This window comes from Crotalus tigris, unplaced genomic scaffold, assembly GCF_016545835.1.
Source record: "Crotalus tigris isolate CLP2741 ecotype Arizona unplaced genomic scaffold, ASM1654583v1 scf7180000017916.3911339, whole genome shotgun sequence".
In the NCBI taxonomy this organism is placed as follows: domain Eukaryota; kingdom Metazoa; phylum Chordata; class Lepidosauria; order Squamata; family Viperidae; genus Crotalus; species Crotalus tigris.
The window spans coordinates 3640389-3662977 of record NW_024096718.1 but is presented as its reverse complement, the minus strand read 5'-3'; the positions used below and the strand labels follow the sequence as shown (position 1 = coordinate 3662977).

Below are 22589 nucleotides of genomic sequence, written 5' to 3'. Positions count from 1 at the left end.
CTATATTCAGTGGTCATATAATTGAGTTAAAATGTTTAAGATGTATGTAAGTTGAGTTTTGAACATTTTTTTTAAAATGTCTTCATTAAAATAAGTTTTAAGTAAAGTGCTTTTTTGCAGAATAAAAATCAAGTTAAATAACCTTTTGCATCATATTTTTTAAGAAAAACTGCAGAAATCTTTTATTAGCTTTCTTGAAAGACTAAAGCAAAAATATTTTAAAATACTTCAATTTGCTGTGTTAAATATTAGGAACATATAATATTTTCTTCTATAATTTTTAATAATTATATTGTAATTCCACTAAAATTATATTTGTAGGAAATATCGAAAGTTAGTATACCATTTTTAATGACCCCCTTCAGTTTGCCTACCGACCAAATCGCTCTACCGAGGATGCTATTTCTTCCGTTTTCCATCTGAGCTTGAAGCACTTAGAGGAAAGAAATATTCATGTGCGTTTGTTGTTTGTCGACTTCAGTTCGGCGTTTAACACAATCATTCCCCAGCATCTAGTAGACAAACTGGGCCTTTTAGGCTTAAACACTCCTTTGTGCAACTGGATTCTTGATTTTCTTACCAATAGGCCCCCAATATGTGCGAGTTGGAACAAATACCTCTAATACCATTTTCTTGAGCACAGGTTCTCCTCAGGGCTGTGTCTTAAGTCCACTGCTGTTCAGCTTGTTGACCCATGACTGTTGTGCTAGGTTTGCCACCAACCATATTGTGAAGTTTGCAGATGATACAAGAGTAGTGGGCCTTATTCAGGATGACAAGGCAGAAGCTTACCGCAAGGAGGTTGAGGGGTTGGTGAACTGGTGTGAGGAAAACAGCCTAGTTTTAAATACCGGGAAAACCAAAGAGATCATTGTCGATTTCAGAAAAGACAGGCACAGCCACACTTCTCTGTGCATTAATGATTCACCTGTGGAGATGGTTACCAGCATCAAATTCCTGGGTGTGCAGCTAATGCAGGAGTGTCAAACTCAATTGCATTGAGGGCCGCATCAACATTGCGGTTGCCCTTGGGGAGGCGGGTGTGTGTGGCCAGGGTAGATGTGGTCTACTGGGTGGGTGTGGATGGAGTGGGTGTGGCCTACTGGGTGGGTGTGGTTTCAGCAGGCAGCGGGGCACTCACAGCGCCGAGAGGTTGAGCCGGGCAGTGCGAAGCCTGCCAACTTTGCACCTTGCTGCCTGCTGAAACTGCATATTGGGAGTTGGGCGGCCTTGCGTTTCTTTTTGGATTTGTGCCGCCCGGATGTGTGAAATAGGCGAGAGCCATTTGCTGGCCACTTCCAGGTGATGGTGCATTTCTTCATTCCTCAGAAAGGGTGACACCTCCCCAGCATGCACCCAGGGGGCGGGGTCAGTGCGGCAGGGGCTGGTTCCTCACTGTTTCCAGATGGCCTTGTGGACCTAAGACTGAATGCGTTTCAGCATAGATGGCCACCACAAAATTGTACATTGGCTCCCTTCTGGCTGGCCTGGGTCAGGGCCAAGGTAGCCGGGGCCGTTCCCTCACTGTTTCCAGGATGGCTTCGCGGGCCACATGAAACCACTTCACGGGCCGCATCCGGCCCCCGGGCCATAGTGTTTGACATGTCTGAGCTAACGAGTAGGCTGGCTTGGTCGCTCAACAGTGAGAAATTGGTGAAGCGGCACAGCAGCACCTGCATTTTCTGTGTCGCATGAGAAAAGCACATCTTCCTTCCCCTGTCCTGACCACTTTCTACAGGGGGATGATTGAGAGCATCCTCTCATACAGCATCACAGTCTGGTTTGAAAGCATCACTGCTTAAGACAGGAAGGCAGTGCAGAGAGTGGTGAGGATGGCTGAAAAGATCATTGGCAGCTCTCTCCCTCCCATACAGGACATAGCACAGAAGCGTTGTTTGAGCAACGACCTGTTTTCCTTGTTACCTTCTGGGAGGAGGCTTCATGGTATCCGTAGAGAACATCCAGATTCAGCCATAGTTTCATTCCATACAGCATTTACCTTGTGAACCCTCAAGCTTCCTCTTTCTGTTATATATTCAAGATAGACAGTATTTAATATTTATTTGTTATGTGTATGTAGAGGTGCGGTCTATATATATGTTGTACCTAGTATATTTAGGTGTGTGTCATGTATGTGTTTCACTTTGAGAGCTGGCAACTAAATTTCATTTTTGATGTGTGCTGTTATGCCCATAGTAAAAAAATGACAATAAAGGTTATCTTATCTCTTAAAATGCATGAGTTATAAATATTTTAGTACATTAAATACTTTTATTTCACTTGTATTTGTGTGTGTATGCACACATACACATTAATCTGATTTGCACAGAATTTAGTTTATTTGGATCTACATCCTATATAAATTGGAAAATCCTTGCCCTGACTTGATGTGGCAGATTGGATTGCATTCAGGTGCGGTTGTTACAACAGAAATCCCTATGCTCCAATTTAATGGTTTGTGGAGTTTTTAAGAAACCAAAACAATTCCTTCCTAGTATTGCAGACCTTGTCTATATCCCAAATCATTTCTAAGAGTGCTCAAGAGTGGCCAGGGTGGGTGCGGCCTACTGGGCGGACGTGGATGGAGTGGGTGTGGTCTATTGGGTGGGCGTGGCCAGCTCTACATCATTTGCGTCAAGGGTGCCTTTGGGGGCCTGGGCAGGGACAGATCTGAGGGTCTCTGGCAGAAGGGGGTGGGGCCAGGGCAAGTGCCAAGGCATGGTCCACTGGAGGAGCCTCACTGTTCCTCTCATGCCATGCGGGGGGGGGGGGGGGCTGGATCGTGGTGCAGGCTGCCGGGAGCCCTGGGCAGCAGAGGTCAAATGCCCAGCCTGGCCTTCAAGCACCCGCGGCACCAAGCCCAGCCCCACTTCCCCAAGGAGGTGCCCATCTGTACTTACCTCCTCCTCAAGGCTGCTGCTGCTGTGCTTGCTCTCCTTACCCAGGTTGCTCATGATGGGTATGAGGGCAAAGTCAGAGGGAGGCCCATTCCCTCTCCATGGGAGGAGACCCAGCTTTGTATCCAAAGCTTCCTTAGCAATAGGATGGGAGATTCCCAGGATAGGCCAGGAGGAGGGGGCAAGGGGATGGTGAAAGGGCAGCAGGGCAGGACTAAGGCAGGACTTCCCTCAGATCCTCCCTCTCCTTCTTTCCTTCTTTCCTTCCTTCTTTCCTAAGTACAGAGTGGTGGGAAAATATTTAAGATGAGGGAGGGAGAAAAACAGGCAAGAAACGCAGCTGGGGAGGTGTCACCCTTCGTGAGGAATGAAGAAATGCACCATTGCCTGGAAGTGGCCATCACATGGCCCTCACCTAGTTCACATATCTGGCTTGGTGGGCTCTGGGGGAGGGGATGCCATGAGCAGTGTGAGAGTCAATGTTACCTGCACAATGCCGCCCAGCCCCCAGCCTGCCCCGTTCCGGCAGGCAGCAGGGCACTCTCCTCACAGCGCTGGGTGGTACGAAGCTCGCCAGCTTTGCACCTTGCTGCCTGTTGAAACTGGGCAGGCTGGGGGCTAGGCAGCATTGCACTTCTCATCAGATTCGCACCACCTGGCTCAATTCTTGGTGCTGTGAGGAGAGCGCCCTGCTGCCTGCCGAAACCAGGCTGGCTGGGGGCTGGGCAGCATCGCGCTTCTTTTTGGATTTTCACCACCCGATTCAGCCTCGGTGCTGTGAGGAGAGCGCCCGTTGCCTGCCGAAACCCCTCCCCCAGAGCCCATCAAGCTGGATATATGAAGTAGGCAAGGGCCATTTGCTGGCCACTTCCAGTTGATGGTGCATTTCTTCATTCTTCACAAAGGGTGACACCACCCCAGCATGCACCCAGGGGATGGGGCCGACACAGCAGGCTGGTTCCTCACTGTTTTCAGACGGCCTTGTGGAGTAAGACTGAATGCGTTTCAGCATAGATGGCCACCACAAAATTGTACAGTGGCTCCAGGCCGACCTGGGCCAGAGCCAAGGCAGCGGGGGCTGTTCCCTCACTGTTTGCAGAATAGCTTCATTGGCCACATGAAACCACTTCGCGAGCCGCATCCGCCCCCTGGACCTTGTGCTTGACATGTCTGCTCTAACCATTGATAAAATAGGTCCCAAGTTTGAAAATATTCTGTTTCTTCTTTTTCTTTCAATCTTAAAGTAAGTCTGTCCATTTCTGCATTGTCTAGTTTTTTTTAAAATTATTTCTTCTTCTGGTAGTATTTCTTCGTTTTTCCAATATTGTACTCTTTTGGGCACCTGGGACCGGTTCTGTGGAGAGAGGTTTTTCCGTGAACTGAAAGGGCCAAGTTCAGCTGGCTAGAGCACAACATTTGCATCAGTGGTCAAGGCAGAAGCTGGCTCCTTGGAAAGTTTTTACTGTTAGTTTGACTGCCTTTAGGATCCACCTAGGATTCATCTGAAGACAGATAAACAGCAAAAAGCTTTGCAAGGAGCCAGCTTCTGCCCTGACCATTCACTGCACATGTCAAGGAAAAGTTTTGAAAAGTTGCTTCTGAAGTTGCTGCCTTTGCATGCAAGTGGCTGGCTTCTTAAAGACTAGCAAAAGGAGCCACCATTAGTGCAAGGAACTGTCAGAGCACTGAAAACGGCAGCTGTTTCCAGAAGGCAGGGACAGCATGGGGGTGCTACCATCACCTTAACTTTGAAACAGGTTTGTATGTAGCTTTTGAAGGCCGTTCTAATTTTGAATGGCCATTAAGTGATCTGTCGTTTCTCGACAACTACCTGTATATAACTATTTAATATTTGTTATATAATCTACAATAGGAGTTGCTTAAAAGTAAATGGAATGTTACTGGTGATATACAGCTTGCTTTTATAACTATCTCACTTGTTTGGCAGTGTTCTCAGAATCAGGCTTGCAATTAAACTTTTATCCTAAATAAGGTATTCTGTTAATTCATGTAAAGAGCTTTTGCCACCCTAGTAACTGTCTTGAGGGATATTGTAATGCAGCTCATTTGCTTTTTAACATAGTACTAAAATGCTAAATTGGCATTATGGATGTCTTTTCATGAATTACTCATGCAAGCACAGTGATTTTTTTATGAGTCTATGGGCAGAGTTCCTCTAATTAAAAAACAAAAACAAGCCATTGCAGTTTTTTTCTGAAACAATTTTACTTTAGCAGTACTTAGCATATTTATCCTGATGGCAATTTATCATTACCTCATACTAATTATTTGGTGATATAATTTGTTATACTTTTTATACCATATTCAAAAATGTTATTGATTTTTAATAACATTTATGAAAGCTTTGTTCCTAAAAAAGCTTTTCCTAATCCTTATTCATTGTGACACCCTATTTATAGCATAAGAAATGGTATAGAACAGACATGTCAAACACAAGGCCCGGGGTCCGGGATGTGGCCTGCAACATGGTTTCATGTGGTCCGCGAAGCCATCCTGGAAACAGTGAGGGAATGGCCCCAGCTGCCTTGGCCCTGGCCAAGGCCACCCGGGAGCCAATGTACAATTTTGTGGTGGCCATCTATGCTGAAACGCATTCAATCTTAGCTCCACAAGGCCATCTGGAAACAGTGAGGAACCAGCCCCTGTCGTGTCAGCCCCGCCTCCTGGGTGCATGCTGGGGAGGTGTCACCCTTTGTGAGGAATGAAGAAATTCACCATCGCCTGGAAGTGGCCAGCAAATGGCCCTCGCCTACTTCACATATCCGGCTTGATGGGCTCCAGGGGAAGGGTTTTGGCAGGTAGCGGAGCACTCTCCTCACAGCACTGAGAGGCTGAACCAGGCGGTGCAAATCCAAAAAGAAACGCACCGCCGCTCAGCCCCCAGCCTGCCCGATTTCAGCAGGCAGCAAGGTGCAAAGCTGGTGAGCTTCGCCCTGCCCGGCTCAGCCTCTCGGCGCTGTGAGGAGAGCACCCCGCTGCCTGCTGAAACTGGGCAGGCTGGGGGCTGGGTGGCATTGTGCTTCTTTTTGGATTCGCGCTGCCTGGCTCGGCCTCTCGGCACTGTAAGGAGAGTGCCTTGCTGCCTGCCGAAACCAGGCAGACTGGGGGCTGGACGGCATTGCACAGGTAACTTCAACTCTCACGTTACTCATGGTGTCCCCTCCCCCAAAGCCCACCAAGCCAGATATGTGAAGTAGGCAAGCGCCATGTGCTGGTCACTTCCAGGCAAAGGTGAATTTCTTCAGTCCTCATGAAGGGGCACCATCCAGCCCCCACTTGCATGGCCTGAGAGGAACAGTGGACCATGCCTTGGCACTTGCCCCGGTCCCACCCCCTTCAGCCAGAGACCCTCAGATCTGTCCCACTCCTGCCCAGGCCCCCACAGGCACCCTTGACGCAAATGATGAAGAGCTGGCCATGCCCACCCAGTAGGCCACACCCACTCCAGCTGTGCCCACCCAGTAGGCCGCACCCACCCTGGCCACACCTGCCCAGCCCCCCTGAGGTCAACCGCAATGCTGATGCAGCCCTCAATGAAATTGAGTTTGACACCCCTGGTATAGAATGTTGTATTTTCTCTAGGTTGGTACACGTTCAATCTCTGCTTAATCATGAGCATTACAAAGTGACTCAGGAACAATGAAGTTCTCATGCCTGAGAATGTTTGAAAGATAAAATGGTGGCATAAAGTAGGCCTCATTAGAGCACAAATGCATTACAATCTGTAATGTATGCAAAATATAACACTCTGGTAAATACCAGTTTTTTAATCGTTTCATAATGCTGTGTAATAATGGCGAACTAAATAATATGGTCATAGATTTGGAGATTCTGAACATGTCTAATTTAATGAAAAGAAGGACTAGGGGTGATATAATATCAATGTTCCAATATCTAGGACTGCCACGAAGAAGAGGGGGGGGGGGTCAACCTATTCTCCAAACCACCTGAAGGCAGAATAAGAAGCAATGGATGGAAACTAATCAAGGAGAGAAGCAACCTAGAACTCAGGAGAAATTTTCTGACAGTTAGAACAATTAATCAGTGGAACAACCTGCCTCCAGAAGTTGTGAATGCTCCAACACTGGAAGTTTTTAAGAAGAGATTGGACAACCATTTGTACGAAATGGTATAGGGTTTTCTGCCTGAGCAGGGGGTTGGACCTCCAAGGTCCCTTCTAACTCTTATTCTGTTATTTAATTAATAATCCCTATTATCATCATTAAGACTTCTATAGTATGCTATTCATATCTTGGCCTTTTATGTAATAGGCAGAAATTGAGCTGATGCTGCTGGGGGCAACTCAGGTAATAATAGCAAATTTACTTTCCAGGAATGTTGCAAGATTCTAATACAATGCCATTAATTCTGTAACAATTTATCTGGGCATTACACTGTCTGACCTTGAATTTGCTGGGATATCCACTCCTGGGAAGATTGGCAACTGTCTTGAATGTTTTTCACTTTTCAATAATCTTCCTCACTGTTGTTGTTGTTGTTAGTTGTGAAGTCGTGTCCGACCCATCACTGTAAAATGATGGATTTTAAATTGTTTTTCTCCAGCATGGGAAGGATGGAGAATCCACTAATGGGTTAAATAAGTCCTCTAGCCCAATTAGACCAATCAATCAAGTTGCCACGCCCCTCTGGGCCGGACCATGCCCCAGTTTCGTTTGGTCTCAGCCCAAGACAGATGTGGAAATTGGCTCCCAAAGCAAACCTTAGGAGGACAGGTCGTATTTTCCCTTTGTTTAATTCCCATTGATGGATTCTTTTCATTCTCTTGCCATCTGCTCAGCGCTGAGATCAGCGCTGTCCCAGTTTGGCAAGTGTTCCGACGAGGCTTGCCTTAGCTTCCCTGAGGCAGTATTTCTCCCCCCCCCCGCGCTTTGTCGCGACAGGGCTTTTCTTCCTTCGGATTGCATGCTACATTCCTAAGATTCCTTCTCTTGCAGGAGATCGTGTCCTTAGTTTATTGCTTTCAGTTATTTGCCGGCAGAAGGCTGTTGCTTCTGGTTCCAACTACTACTTTCAGTTTTTCTTCTGCTGCCGGTGTGGCCGCCATTTTGAATCGCCACGCGTCTTAGTTTCGGTTTCCTCTTTCCCTTCTCAAGTTGTTTTTCTCCTTGACAATTTAAATTACTGCTTCTAGATTTCTCAATTGTTGCTTATCTCTGGCTATTAATTGGATTCTTCGTCTTAGTTTCGGTTTCTTCATTCCCTTCTCAAGTTGGTTTCTCTTTGACAATTAAATTATTGCTTCTAGATTTCTCAATTGTTTTTTTTTTTTATCTCTGGCTTTTAATTGGATTTTTCAGACTGTGCTGTGGAGGTGACTGATTCAGTCCCCACAGTGTGATTTCGCTGAAAAGGTGCCTTTATCTGGACAGGAGCACCCTGCAGTTCAGAATAATTTTGTGCTTAAATAATTACCGCTTACCTCTCCCAGCCTTGAATTGTTCCATCTATCAGCTAGGCTCAGTTGACTACTCAATCACAGCCTGTTACCGCTGTCTGCATCTAGTGGACCGGCACTCCTTGGTTATAGCTGCCACTAAGTGTGACACAAAGGATCCGTCACTAAATAAATAAATAAATTAATTAATAATACTCACATCTCCCACAGCGGCTTGTGGAACCTCAGGGAGTGTTTCCCTTGTGGGTCCATCTCTGACTCTGTCGGCTTCATTCACTTCTATGGTGGCGGGACTCCGCCCTCTGGAACAACCATCATTCACTGACCAATTCCAGGCCATGATTGATCAGGCAGTTGCTCAAGCTATGACGTCTTCAGCACGTGCTCTATCTGACCTGGGACAGTCAAATCCCCTTACATCTGTGGGGACTTCTCGGTCCAGGGATTATCAGTACCCGGATCCGGCCTTGTCACCACCTTCCTGTGGGAGCGAGGTGTCCGACTATTCGAAGCAGGTCCTCGAGGAAGGTCTGTGGTCAGATGAGGAGGAGACACACACAGAGACTCCTCCCTTGGTCGGGTTGTTCAACCCTACTTCTTTCCCTCCTCTCTTATGCAAGGCCTGTGCCACCGAAAAGATCGAACCGGTGAAACCCCAGGTTTCTGATCCGGCATCCGGTCAGGGTATTGGTCCACTGTTTTCAGAACCAGTCGTAAAACACCAGCAGATCCCTTGCCCTCCCATGTTTTTGAAAGCCATACAGGATTAATGGAGATCCCCTGGCACTTTTTTGGCCGTTGGGGGAATAGACCGTAAGCTTATAGATACAGTTTCTACCCTCAATGATGCGCTGGAGGTTCCAGGAGTAGATGAGTCCCTTTCACCCATTTTGTCAGATTCCAAGATTCCAGGGTATATGTCTGAGTCTCTGAGGGCCGAGGACAAAAAAATCTGAGCTTTCTTTCCACAGAACATACCAGGCTTCGGCGTGGGCAATAAGAGCTTCCACATCGAACTCCTTTTTCACCAGGATTTTCCTGATCTGGCTACGCGAACTCCTGTCCAGAATATCCCCAGACAAGGTAAGGGTACACCAGGACGTGACCAAGTTGCGGGCGGCCCTAGAATATATGGCGGACGTATCTCTGCAAGCAGCCAGACTTTCAGGCCATGCCATAGCTTCTAAAGTCGCCGCATGTAGGTTGTTCTGGCTTAAGAACTGGTGTGCCGACACCAAACATAAATGGAGGGTGGCCGCTGCCCCATACCAGAGCGGTCGCCTCTTTGGGGAGGCACTCACTGCTTACCTGGTGGAAAACAGGGAAAAGAAGAAGAGTATTATATTACCTTTCCAAAAGAGCAGGCAGGCATTTTGTCCCATACAGCCTCCATCTTTCCTTACGGTCAGGTTCAGATCCGGCCTCAGGGAATGTAGCGTGGCCCTTTCCGGCAGGGGCGGACCGCTCCTTGGATCGGCCCGGCTACAGAGACAGACCCAGACAACAATTTCAGAGCAAGCGGCCCTTTCGAGGTAGGGGAGGTCGTCCCTTCCGCAGGTCAAAGTGACTCGGGGTGGGACCCTCCCATAGGCGGCAGACTGACTTATTATTTCCAAAAATGGGAAGACACACCACGGACTCTTGGGTTCTCACCACCATCAGGGACGGTCTGTCCCTGGAATTCTTAACATCTCCCCCTCGACGCTTCATCACCTGCCCCTTGTCGTGGAATCTGGTAAAGAAGGGTCTCATGAAGGAAGCCATTCAACATCTGTTAAACATAGAGGTCATAGAGCAGGTACCATTGGATCAATGGGGCCAGGAGTTCTACTCCATCCTCTTCGTGGTTCCAAAGACCTTGGGGATGGAGGGCAATACTCGACCTAAAGGTCCTAAATTTGTACCTATCATATCGCAAGTTCAAGATGCAAACGCTCCAATCCATCTTGGGCAGCGTTCGTCAGGGGGAACGCTGACATCAATAGACCTTACAGAGGCATACCTGCACATTCCCATTTACCCAGGTCACAGACAATTCCTCAGGTTCAGGTATTTCAACCATCATTACAAATACAAGGCTCTACTGTTCGGCCTGTCATTGGCTCCCAGAGCCTTTACCAAGGTCCTGGCAGTTCTTGCCGCACACCTCAGGTCAGTTCCAATTCGTGTTCAGTGTTACTTGGACAACATCCTAATACAGTTTTCCTCAGCACCGAACGCGATGACGGACCTAGCACTAACGATCAAGACACTTCAGGACCATGGCTTTTTAATCAATTTCCAAAAGAGCCACTTGATTCCTGTCAACTGCCTGTTACACTTAGGCGCGATAATAGACACCAACCTCTGTCAAGTATTCTTATCTCAGGAGCATCAGGTCAGCATCTGTACTCTGGTCCTCAAGATCTGCAGAGAGCAATGGGTGACCCTGGCTTTGCTCTCCCAACTGTTGGGGAAACTGATTTCCTGCATTGCCATAGTGCCCTGGGCCAGGCTTCACACAAGACAGCTCCAGTGGTTCCTGCTCCCCTACCAAAGGCGGGGCATAAGCTCCTTTCCCAGAGAGTCTGGGTCCCGGCGCAGACGCTCAGATCCCTTCTCTGGTGGCTATCCCCGGCTTTATCCAAGGGCTCCCTTTTCAGAGAGCCCATTCGTGTGACCTTAACCACAGACGCCAGTCTATTCGGTTGGGGGGCACACCTCCAACTTCAGTTCACCCAGGCCGGTAGTCCCAGCGGGACCTCAAGCAAAGCATCAATTGGTTGGAACTAAGGGCTATACATCTGGGACTTCGACATTTCCACAAAATGATTGCGGGGTGCCACATGTTGGTTTGACGGACAATGTGGTAGCAAAGGCCCATGTAAACTGGCAGGGCGGCACTCGATCTCGGACCTTGATGTCCGAGGCCAGGTTACTGGGCTCATGGGCGGAGCGACATCTCCTTTCCCTGAAGGCGGAGCACATTTCAGGGGAGGTGAACCAGCAGGCGGATTATTTGAGCCGATCTACGATAGATCACTCAGAGTGGCATCTACATCCCCGTCTCTTCCAGGAGATCATGCATCGGTTCAGTAAACCGAGTGTCAACATGTTCGCTTCCCCAGCAAATGCCCAACTTCCCCAGTTCTTCTCCTGTTTCCCCTCGCAGGCGTCGGAGGGAGCAGATGTCCTCCGCATTCTTTGGCCAGAGGAACTTTATGCCTTCCCACCATTTCCCTTGATTCCGGCTGTCATCAGGAAGCTACTCCAGGAACAAGCGGAGCTGATATTTGTGGCCCCACATTGGCCGAGGCGACCATGGTTCGCAGATCTCGTGAACCTCGCCATAGCTCCTCCGTGGAGGATCCCCCCAGATCGGATAGCCCTGTCACAAGGGGCCATACAACACCCAGACCCGCAGTGGCTCCAGCTAGCCCCCTGGCATCTGAACGCCAGTTCCTGACACGGGGTTCATATTCTTCAAGAGTGATCTCAATGATTCAGGCCTCTAGGTGGCCGGCGACAAATCAAATTTATGATGCCACTTGGAAAAACTTCTGTCACTGGTGTGACCACAATAGCTTGCCCATTTCTTCTGTCACTATCCCGAGAGTACTCGAATATCTCTTGGAGGGCGTGGATAAGGGCCTAGCACCCAGCACTATCCGTAGGCAAGTGGCGGCACTCTCCACAGTTTTCATCTGTGCCAATTCTGCACCATTGTCTCAGTATCCGAGGGTTCGATCCTTTATCAAGGGGGTTACAAACAGCAAGCCTCATGTAGTCTATCGCTACCCCACTTGGGAGTTACCTTGGGTACTCCAGGCTCTTACAGGATCCCCCTTTGAACCCATCAGGTCTTGCACTCTGTGCCTCTTGTCTCATAAGGTGGCCTTCTTGATTGCAGTCACATCGGCAAGGCGTGTTTCGGAACTGGCAGCTCTTTCCGTTAGGGAAGACCTATGCACCTTCCACCATGACAGAGTGATCCTGCGGTTGGACCCCTCATTCATTCATTCCTTAGCACAGCTAAGGAAAAGGGGAAAAAATGGCAGACTGCGTTGTTTGGCGACCCCTGTGAAATGGTCGTTCGACTCCAAATGGGGTCCCGACCCACATGTTGAGAACCACTGACTTAGTATATGGAAAATTCTTGCCTGAATATTTAGCCCCTTTGTCTACATATGCAATACCTCTTTGTGATAAGCTCCAATTAACTAGCAATCCATCAATTAATCATAGCTTCCTGTTTTATGGAAATTAGGAAAATAAGGTTAGCAGTGCAGGACAAGCTGAGTATATTTATGAGAACCATAAATAAGTCAGTGAAGAATCAGAACTTTGGCTCATAAAATTCATGGTTTTTGGAGATTTGAAGGGAACGTTTCATGCAAAAATGGGCATGATAAAGGACCAAAATGGCAGGGACCTAACAGAGGCAGAAGAGATTAAGAAGAGATGGCAAAACTACACAGAAGAACTATACAAGAATGAGCTTAACGTCCCAGATAACCACAATGAGATGGTCACTGACCTCGAACCAGACATCCTAGAATGTGAAGTGAAATGGGCCTTAGAAAATCTGAGCAACAACAAAGCTAGTGGAGGTGACAGTATTCCAGCTGAGCTATTCAATCTGGTAAAGAAGGGTCTCAAAAAGACGATGCAGTAAAAGTGCTACACTCAATTTGCCAGCAAATTTGGAAAATTCAACAGTGGCCACAGGATTGGAAAAGGTCAGTTTACATTCCAATTCCAAAGAAAGGCAATGCCAAAGAATGTTAAAACTATTGCACCATTGCACTCATTTCACATGCTAGTAAAGTTATGCTTAAAATTCTACAAGCTAGACTCCAGAGTATGTGGATCGAGAACTACCAGAAGTACAGGCAGGATTTCGAAGAGGCAGAGGAACTAGAGATCAAATTGCCAACATACGCTGGATCATGGAGAAAGCTAGGGAGTTCCATCTACTTCTGCTTCATTGACTATGCTAAAGCCTTTGATTGTGTGGATCACAACAAATTGTGGCAAGTTCTTAAAGAGGTGGGAGTACCAGACCATCTCATTTGTCTCTTGAGAAACCTATATGCGGGTCAAGAAGCAACAGTGAGAACTGGACACGGAATCACTGATTGGTTCAAAATTGGAAAAGGAGTCCGGCAAGGCTGTATACTGTTGCCCTGCCTATTTAACTTATATGCAGAGCACATCATGAGAAAGGCAGGGCTAGATGAATCAAAAGTTGGAATTAAGATTGCCGGGAGAAATATCAACAACCTAAGATATGCAGATGATACCACTCTAATGGCAGAAAGTGAAGAGGAACTAAAGAGCCTCTTGATGCGGGTGAAGAAGGAGAGTGCAAAAGTTGGCTTGAAACTCAACATTAAGAAAACCAAAATCATGGCATCCGGCCCTCTCAATTCCTGGCAAATAGATGGGGAAGAAATGGAGGTAGTGACAGATTTTATTTTTCTGGGCTCCAAGATCACCTCAGATGGGGACTGCAGCCAAGAAATTAAAAGACGCTTGCTCCTGGGGAGGAAAGCTATGGCAAATCTAGACAGCATACTAAAAAGCAGAGACATCACCCTGCCAACAAAAGTGCGTATAGTCCAGGCCATGGTTTTCCCAGTTGCAATGTATGGCTGTGAAAGTTGGACCATAAGAAAGGCTGAGCGCCAAAGAATTGATGCCTTTGAACTATGGTGCTGGAGAAGACTCCTGCGAGTCCCTTGGACTGCAAGGCATTCAAAACGGTCAGTCCTAGAGGAGATCAACCCCGGCTGCTCTTTAGAAGGCCAGATCCGGAAGTTGAAACTCAAATACTTTGGCCACTTAATGAGAAGGAAGGACTCACTGGAGAAGGGCCTAATGCTGGGAAAGATTGAGGGCAATAGAAGAAGGGGACGACAGAAAATGAGATGGCTGGATGGAGTCACTGAAGCAGTAGGTGTGAACTTAAATGGACTCCAGAAGATGGTAGAGGACAGGAAGATCTGGAGGAACGTTGTCCATGGGGTCGCGATGCGTCGGACATGACTTTGCAATTAACAACAACAACAACAATGGAGACTTACTGGGATGTTTTCTATCTGGGATATTTTATATCCCTGGAGAATCTGATGAATTTACCCTAGAGCAATAAAAGATTTAGCTGTTGGTTGGTTGAACCTTTATGTATTATCTTTGAGAAATTGTAGAGAATTCCTATGAATCTGAAGTTATTCTAAGTTATAATGAAGCTGCTAAACATAGCTCACAGGAAAGGGAAACCATATCTAATAAGGATTTTGTGTGGCAAAAGGCAGAAACTGCATGAACAAGCCAAAATTATTTCATATGTCACATTCTGTTGGATGTGTGACCTGTATTTCTTTTAGTTTTTCATTTCACGTTATTAAGTCTTATTTATTAACTATGCATTAATTGTAGCCATTGGTGAGCATAGTGGGTCATCGTTTCAGAAATATTTCCTAACCTAAACAGAGAAACAGAATGATTAAGGACAGGCAAAAAATCAGTGGCAACTTTCTATTAGCTTCTCCATTGAATTTCCTTGTGGGAAGCTGAATGAGTATTGGAAACCTCCCTCCCTCCCCCCACTTCCCAGCAGGCAGGTAAGTGGTTGCTGTTGGGTGGGAAAGGAGAAAGGGATTGTGCAAATGGCCAGGAAGTGTTGAGGAATGTTCAAAAATGAGGACAACATGAACCCTGCAATAATAGCAATCCAGTAGCGCTGAAGCAACCACCTCTTTCCTAAATTTCATTCTCTCAGGAGGTAAGTTAGCTCATTTGAGGTATTTTAGTTGACAAAGTTTTGCCCTATGATGCATTGTTTCGCTCAGTTAAAGATTCTAGAAAGGAGGGTTTTAATAGCATATAGATTAGATTTCTTCTACTATATATTCCACCATGCTAGCTTCTGCAATTCATTCACATGCTATATCCTCCATTGTATAGCTACTATAGCCATGAGATATGGTCTCAGTGAATTACAGAGATTGAAACTGCATATAACTCATGGACAACAGATGTATAAAATTGCAGAATGAGGAACACTGTTATATGCATTGACTTTGCTAGAATTTACAGAACAGGTATTTCTTTTTCAAAATTGGAGAAATGGTACAAGTTTCCTAACACTAAATCAGTGGTTCTCAAACCTTTTTAATGCCGCGACCCCCAACTGGTCGTAAGTCGAGGACTACTCAACCAGTCGTAAGTTGAGGACTAAACCGGTCGTAAGTCGAGGACTACCCAACCGGTCGTAAGTCGAGGACTTTCCCTGCCCGGGAGCTCCGCGCATGCGTGGTGCCACCCCCTGCGCCAGCCGAGGCATAGCTGGCAAGCGGCAGAGACAGAGCAGGCCAACCACCGGCTGGGCCACCAGCTGGCCCAGCCCAAGAGAGGTAAGGCACTCGCCGGGCCCCACACGCGCCAGCAACCCTCCCTGCGCCCGCCGGCCTCCCACCTCCTACCCCTGGCCCTCTTTTACTTACATTTTTAGTAGTTGCTCAGCAGGGAGGGGTGGAAACTTCCAGACAGCTCGCCTTCGCTGCAGACAACTTGCAGCACCGTTTGCAGAATGTGACTTTTGGCGGGCTCAGCAGGGCAGAGACAGCCTGGACAATTCCTATTGGCTTTTGAAAGCAAATATAATAAAAGGGAGTAGCACAGCTAAGGAAAAGGGGAAAAAATGGTGGACTGCGTTGTTTGGTGGCCCCCATGAAATGGTTGTTCGACCCCAAATGGGGTCGCGACCCACAGGTTGAGAACCGCTGCACTAAATCAACTGATAAAACAACAGCTCCATAGTTCAACCAAATAAATGCATAAGTCTATAAGCCAATTTCTTCCATCTCACGGTTTTCCTACTGTGTGTCAGAATCCAATTATATTTCATCTCTAGTTATCAACTATGGAAAACCCCATTTCTGCCCTCTCTGGATTCTGTCATACGATGAAGGGAAGAGGGGTGAACAAAGGGGTTTTATGGCCCTCACTTCCTTCGGTACAACTTCAAAGGGACTGAATATGGATACCACCAAAAGGACTAATCATAACAATGGGGCCATCAGCTTTCATCTACTCCTCTCTGAAGTCTCCCTTCCACCATCAGTGAGGAAAAAGAGGGTGGAAATGTAAAGCCTGGAATTGTTGCTGGAAAGATGGTGGGGTGGGGCGGGGCTGCTGGGGACTCCTTAAAACCTTGAACCATAGGGCTTGGGCCCCAGGTCCTGTCTAGAACGCCTGCAACTATTTTCTCTTAATAAAGGATGCCTGTTGGAAGAAATATTCCAAGAGTGCTGTCTCCTTAAGATGCAAAGTGGGGTGGGTCCTTACATTAGACAGGACCTGCAGAATTAGTCCACATGGAAGCGAGAACCTTGCCAGGGGACTTTGCAAAAATTACAATGTCAGACGATGGAGCCAGGAAAGGAGAAAACTCCCTGGAAAGGGAGCTGCTGCCCCGACTGAAACCTGCCAGATGTTGGGATCTGAGAGGTCAGATTTCTCAGGAGAAGAGGTGGTGGAGACACGAGACCACAAACCTCGGTGGTCAATGGGCGTTGGAAAGAAAGGCGAGTGGGAAAAGAAATCAAGAAAGGTGACCCTGAGACAGGGGGGCCAACCAATCAGAATGGAAGCAGGAGATGGAGAAATCCCTGCATGCAAGTGAAGAGGAAGGGAGCTGGGCACCGTACTCTGGCTGGATCCTAGAGAAAGCTATTGACCTGATGAAAAGAACTCTCAGCTCCCTAGGAGAGGAGAATTCTGAGCCCTATGGCCGCCCCAGCTCCTGGAGTCGCAAAGGGAGAGACACCGAGGGGGAAATGGAACCTGCACCCCGGGGACATCTACTGATCCAGTAGTCCCCACTTCCCACTGACCCAAAGATGGCGATCTGGATGGAAGACACTACCACTGACAATGAAGGCACCGACCCATTCAAAGACTCCCGCCGCGGGACGTGAGATTCAAGGGGGAGCCAACACGCTTGGGGTTTTTCCTAACCCAGGTCCTCAGCTACATGGAGGAATACGGGTGGGACATCCCCAGCGACAAAGCCCGTATCCGGATCGTGCAATCTGCCCTGGATGGGCCTGCTGCAGATTGGGTGGTGAACTTGTATGACTTCAATGCCCTAGAGCTCAACGACTTCAACCGTTTCATGTCCTCTCTGAGAAGGTGATTTGAGGACCCCCTGGCTGATCGCAAAGCCCACGAATGGATAAAAACGATGAGGCAAGGCAAACACCCGGTAGCTGAATATACGCAAGAATTCCGGGCCATTGCCAGCAAACTGAACTGGCCGGAAGACATCCTCCTTAGCCATTTCAAAGACGGACTAAATTATGACCTATATGACGCTTGCCTGCCCCGAGGGGACCCACACCAACTTGAATGGTACGACTTGGCAGAGGAAGCAGAGATCGACATATTGAAGAGACACTGCTGAGGAAAACAATGGAGCCACTCACCGCGTGAGTTGACACGTGAACAAGTGAAACCATCGGCTATGGCTAAGAAGCAAATGGGGTGTTTCAAGTGCGGGAGAGAATGGGTTGTAGAATACCACTCAAAAGCCAGCACAACCCAGACAGATCACTGGCCAGCAAATCCGGAAAGTCTCCAGCTAAGCAAAAGAACCTGCCATGAGAATGATGGAGGCTGTGGAATCCCCCACCTCTGCTCATCAGGGGGAAAGAACTCCAGCCTACACCGCAGGGCCGGTGGACGCCTCAGACGACAGCTCGGAGGGCGAACCCCTGGTAAGTGGATGCATTGCACTCATCCTCAAGACAGTAACTATATTAATTCCCCCCATGCCCGAAGCCGTGAAGGTGAAAGCCTTAATAAACTCTGGCTGCACCCGCTGCCTCATTAGCCTGACCCTAGTGGGGAATCTTGGCATTCCGTCGAGGAAATTAGAACAACCAATCTCATTTGGCCAGTTAGATGGGTCCATAGCGGGGGGGGGGGTGCCAGCTACCCTAGCACTTTACCAATACACCTCTCCCTGGGGAAACATGAGGAAGACATAACGTTTGAGGTGACCCCAGGCATGGAATGCCCAATGATCCTAGGGATGGGATGGTTAAAAAAATGGAACCCCTGGGTCAATTGAAGGATGGCGGAAATCAAATTCCCGAAGGGGGACCCTATGGACTTAAAATCCCAAGGGGGGCTACCAGAATCAAGAACAGAAAAAGCATCCATGGGAAAAGAAAAGGGACTACCAGAAATACCAGAGGAATACAGAGACCTTGCTGAAGTTTTCAGTGAAGAGAGGGCGGATGAGCTCCCCCCCCACCGACCCACGGACTGTGCCGTTGAATTCAAGACTGGGGCAAAACTCCTGAAGCCCAGATTATACTCCATGAGCCCAAAGGAGGAGGAGGAAATAGAAAGATTCATAAAGAAAAACCTAGAAAGAGGGTTCATTGAGCCAGCCAAGCCTAAAGTGACTGCCCCGGTCCTCTTTAGAGAGAAGCTCTTTACGCTTATGCGTGGATTATAGGGCCTTGAATACAATCAGTGAAAGCAACCTATACCCTCTGCCCCTCATGAAGGACATGTCAAACCTCTCGAAAGGGAATTTTTTTTTCCAAACTAGACCTAAGGGAAGCTTACTATCGCGTGAGAATTAAGAAAGGGGATGAATGGAAGACCGCATTTAACTGCCCCATGGGGTGCTACCAATTCAAAGTCTTGCCATTTGGATTACAAGCGGGCCCCGCAGTATTTATGCAATTAATCAATGACGTTCTAAGGGAGTACCTATTTAAGGGGGTCCTGGTTTACTTAGACGACATTCTTATTTTCACCGAATCAAAAGAGGAACATGTCAACCTAGTCAGAGCGGTTTTAAAGAAACTGCGAGCCGCCCACCTATATGCCAAACTCTCAAAATGCGAATTCCACCAGGAAAGGATAGACTACCTAGGTTATCGCATATCCCCACAGGGCATTGAAATAGACCCAGAGAAGGTCAGAGCAGTATTAGAATGGGCACCACCCCGCACAAAAAAGCAACTGCAAGGTTTCTTGGGCTTCGCAAACTTTTACCGCCAATTCATCCCCTCATTTGCCCAGATAGCCCTGTCCCTCACGAACTTACTAAAAATGAAGGGAGCATCCTCAGTAAAACCTAGCCAGCCACTAACATGGACAATGAAGTGCCAAGCAGCGTTTGAAAGATTAAAGAGACTTTTCTCTGCTGAATCAGTACTGAGGCACCCAGACATGGATAAGCCCTTCGTAATACAGGCTGATGCAAGTGATGTGGCAGTGGGGGCTGTACTTTTACAAGAAAACGATGAAGGGGTATTGCAACCCTGTGTGTATACATCCAAGAAACTCACGGAAACGGAACAGCGCTGGCCTGTATGGGAGAAAGAGGCATACGGGATACGTTGGTCATTACCTAGCGCTAGTTCCTTGAAGTCAACAAGATCCCTTTCCAGGTGTGGACTGACCACAAAAATTTGGAAGCCCTGAAAACACCCAGGAAGCTCAACCCCAAGCAAGCCCGCTGGTCCCAGCATTTTCACCAGTTCCAATTTACGCTCAAGCATTTGCCAGGGGGAAAGAACTTCCTGGCAGATGCACTATCTCGCATGGCCCAATATAACAGCATGTGAGCCACCGACTCTAAACCGATGATGGTAGAATCACAACTGGCAGCGCCAGTAACCACCAGAGCCCAAGCTAAATTAAAACCACAGCTGGGCAGCCAAACCAGAATTGAATTCTGGAAAAGTTTGGAAACAGATGAATGGTTCCAGAAAAACAAAAATGTGTGCACAATGAGAGACGGGCTGCCTTGGTTGGGGGAAAAGTTATATATACCAACAACCCAAAGAGTCACATTCATGCAGCTTTGCCACGACACAAAATCAGCAGGGCATTTTGGATTTGTAAAAGCACTACACTTAATTAAATGGCAATTTTGGTGGCCATCCATAAAAAAGGACATAAAAAGTTATGTGGCCAGCTGCCCAAAGTGTGCAACTGCAAAGAGGTTGCAAGGGAAATTGCCAGGACTGTTACAAACAGTGGCAAGTCCCTCAGCCCCCTGGAGGGAAATAGTCATGGATTTTATAATGGAATTACCAGAAAGCAATGGGAATACTGTCATCTGGATGGCCACGGACTTATTTTCCAAACAGGTGCACTTTATCCCTTGCCAAAAGATTCCCACTGCAAAAGCCTTAGCAAAACTTTTTGTCCAACATATTTACAGATTGCATGGGGTACCCTAACACATCATCTCTGATAGGGGAGTGCAATTTACTTCTGCATTTTGGAAGGAATTTTTATCCCTTTTAGGGACCGCTCAGGGACTGACATCTAGTCATCATCCTCAGGGGAATGGTCAATCAGAGAAATCTAACTCAGTACTTGAGCAATATTTAAGATGCTTTCTTAGTTTTCAACAGTCGGAGTGGACGCACTTACTCCCTTTCACAGAAGTTTCCTACAATAATGCAGTCCACTCCAGCACAGGTTACACTCCGTTTCAAATAGCCACCGGTCAAAGTTTCAACCCTATGCCAGAATTAACCCCAAACGAACCAACGATTCCATCACTGAAAGAATGGATGGAACAATTACAAAACACCTGGCCAATAGTTAGAAAAGCACTAGATGAAGCTAGGCAGGCATACAAAGCACAAGCCGATAAAGGGTTGAGCCTATACTATTCATTATAGGAGAAATGGTGTACTTATCTACAAAATACCTAAAGTCCCTACAATCCTATAAAAAACTTGGACCAAAATATATAGGGCCTTTTCCAATTAAAAGAATCATAAACCCAGTAACAGTAGAATTAGAATTACCCAAAAATCTCAGGAAAATACACCCAATTTTTCATTGCAGCTTGCTGAAAAGAGAGCATCTGTCATCGTTACGGCCAAAAATCCCACCTCCACCACCTCCAATCATGGTGGAGGGTGAACAACACTTCAAAATAAAGGAAATCCTAGACTCTAGGAGATATCATGGAGCGACTCAGTACCTAGTTGCATGGAACCACCTCCCTGCTTCACAAAACGAGTGGGTCCATAAACATCATGTCAGAGCCCCGAAGCTATTAAAGAAGTTTCACCCAGAGTATCCTAACAAACCTGCCTAACTTTTATACCTGTTTTGTTTTCTTTCAGGTGGTTCTATCTTATTTTTAAGGGGGCAGGATGTCAGAATCCAATTATATTTCATCTATAGTTATTGACTATGGAAAATCCCATTTCTGCCCTCTCTGGATTCTGTCATACGATGAAGGGAAGGGGGGTGAACAAAGGGGTTTTATGGCCCTCACTTCCTTCGGTACAACTTCAAAGGGACTGAATGTGGATACCACCAAAAGGACTAATCATAACAATGGGGCCATCAGCTTTCATCTACTCCTCTCTGAAGTCTCCCTTCCATTGGCAGTGAGGAAAAATGGGGTGGAAATGTAAAGCCTGGGATTGTCGCTGGAAAGATGGTGGGGTGGGGTGGGGCTGCTGGGGACCCCTTAAAACCTTGAACCGTAGGGCTTGGGCCCTAGGTCCTGTCTAGAACGCCTGCAACCATTTTCTCTTAATAAAGGATGCTTGTTGGAAGAAATATTCCAAGAGTTCTGTCTTCTTAAGATGCAAAGTGGGGTGGGTCCTTACACTGTGTCTGTGTTCAGAATCTCCAAGTCTATGACCATGTTATTTAGTTCACCGCTATTACACAACATTATGAAACATTAATTAAAAAACTGGTTGTCATAAAATTGTAAAAAATTGTAAAAAAATTGTCATATTTTGCATACATTACAACTTGTAATTACTGTTACTTTGTGTTTTCTCTAATGAGGCCTACTTTACCCCACCGTTTTATCCTCCAAACATTCTCCGACATGAGAGTATGATTGTTCCTGAGTCACTTTGTAATGCTCACGACTAAGCAGAGATTAAATGTGTACCAACCCAGAAAACATTCTATATCATTTCTTATGCTATAAATAGGGTGGTCACAATGAATAAGGATTAGGAAAGGTTTTTTCAGGAACAAAGTTTTCATAAATTTTATTAAAAATCAATAACATTTTTGAATATGGTATAAAAAGTATAACAAATTATATCACCAAATAATTAGCATGAGGAAATAATAAATTGCCATCAGGATAAATATGCTAAGTACCGCTAAAGTAAAATTGTTTCAGAAAATATATCTGTGTGCAGATATAGACACACACATACTTGTAGGCATGCTTTTACCAAACTCTAGTG

At 46.8% G+C, this 22589-nt stretch overlaps 1 protein-coding gene across 5 annotated transcripts in view; it reads left to right on the top strand.

Annotated features, from left to right (window-relative positions):
* The window catches only part of FRS2 (fibroblast growth factor receptor substrate 2), a 65543-nt gene that overhangs the window by 2717 nt on the left and 40237 nt on the right, over positions 1 to 22589 (top strand). For 2 of the 5 annotated variants that reach the window (XM_039344506.1, XM_039344503.1), the window contains exon 2: positions 9306 to 9417. The exons of the other annotated variants lie outside the window; for them this stretch is intronic. The gene's annotated coding sequence lies outside the window, so the exon portion shown is untranslated. The remainder of the gene's footprint in view (positions 1 to 9305; positions 9418 to 22589) is intronic. 5 annotated transcript variants of the gene reach the window in all.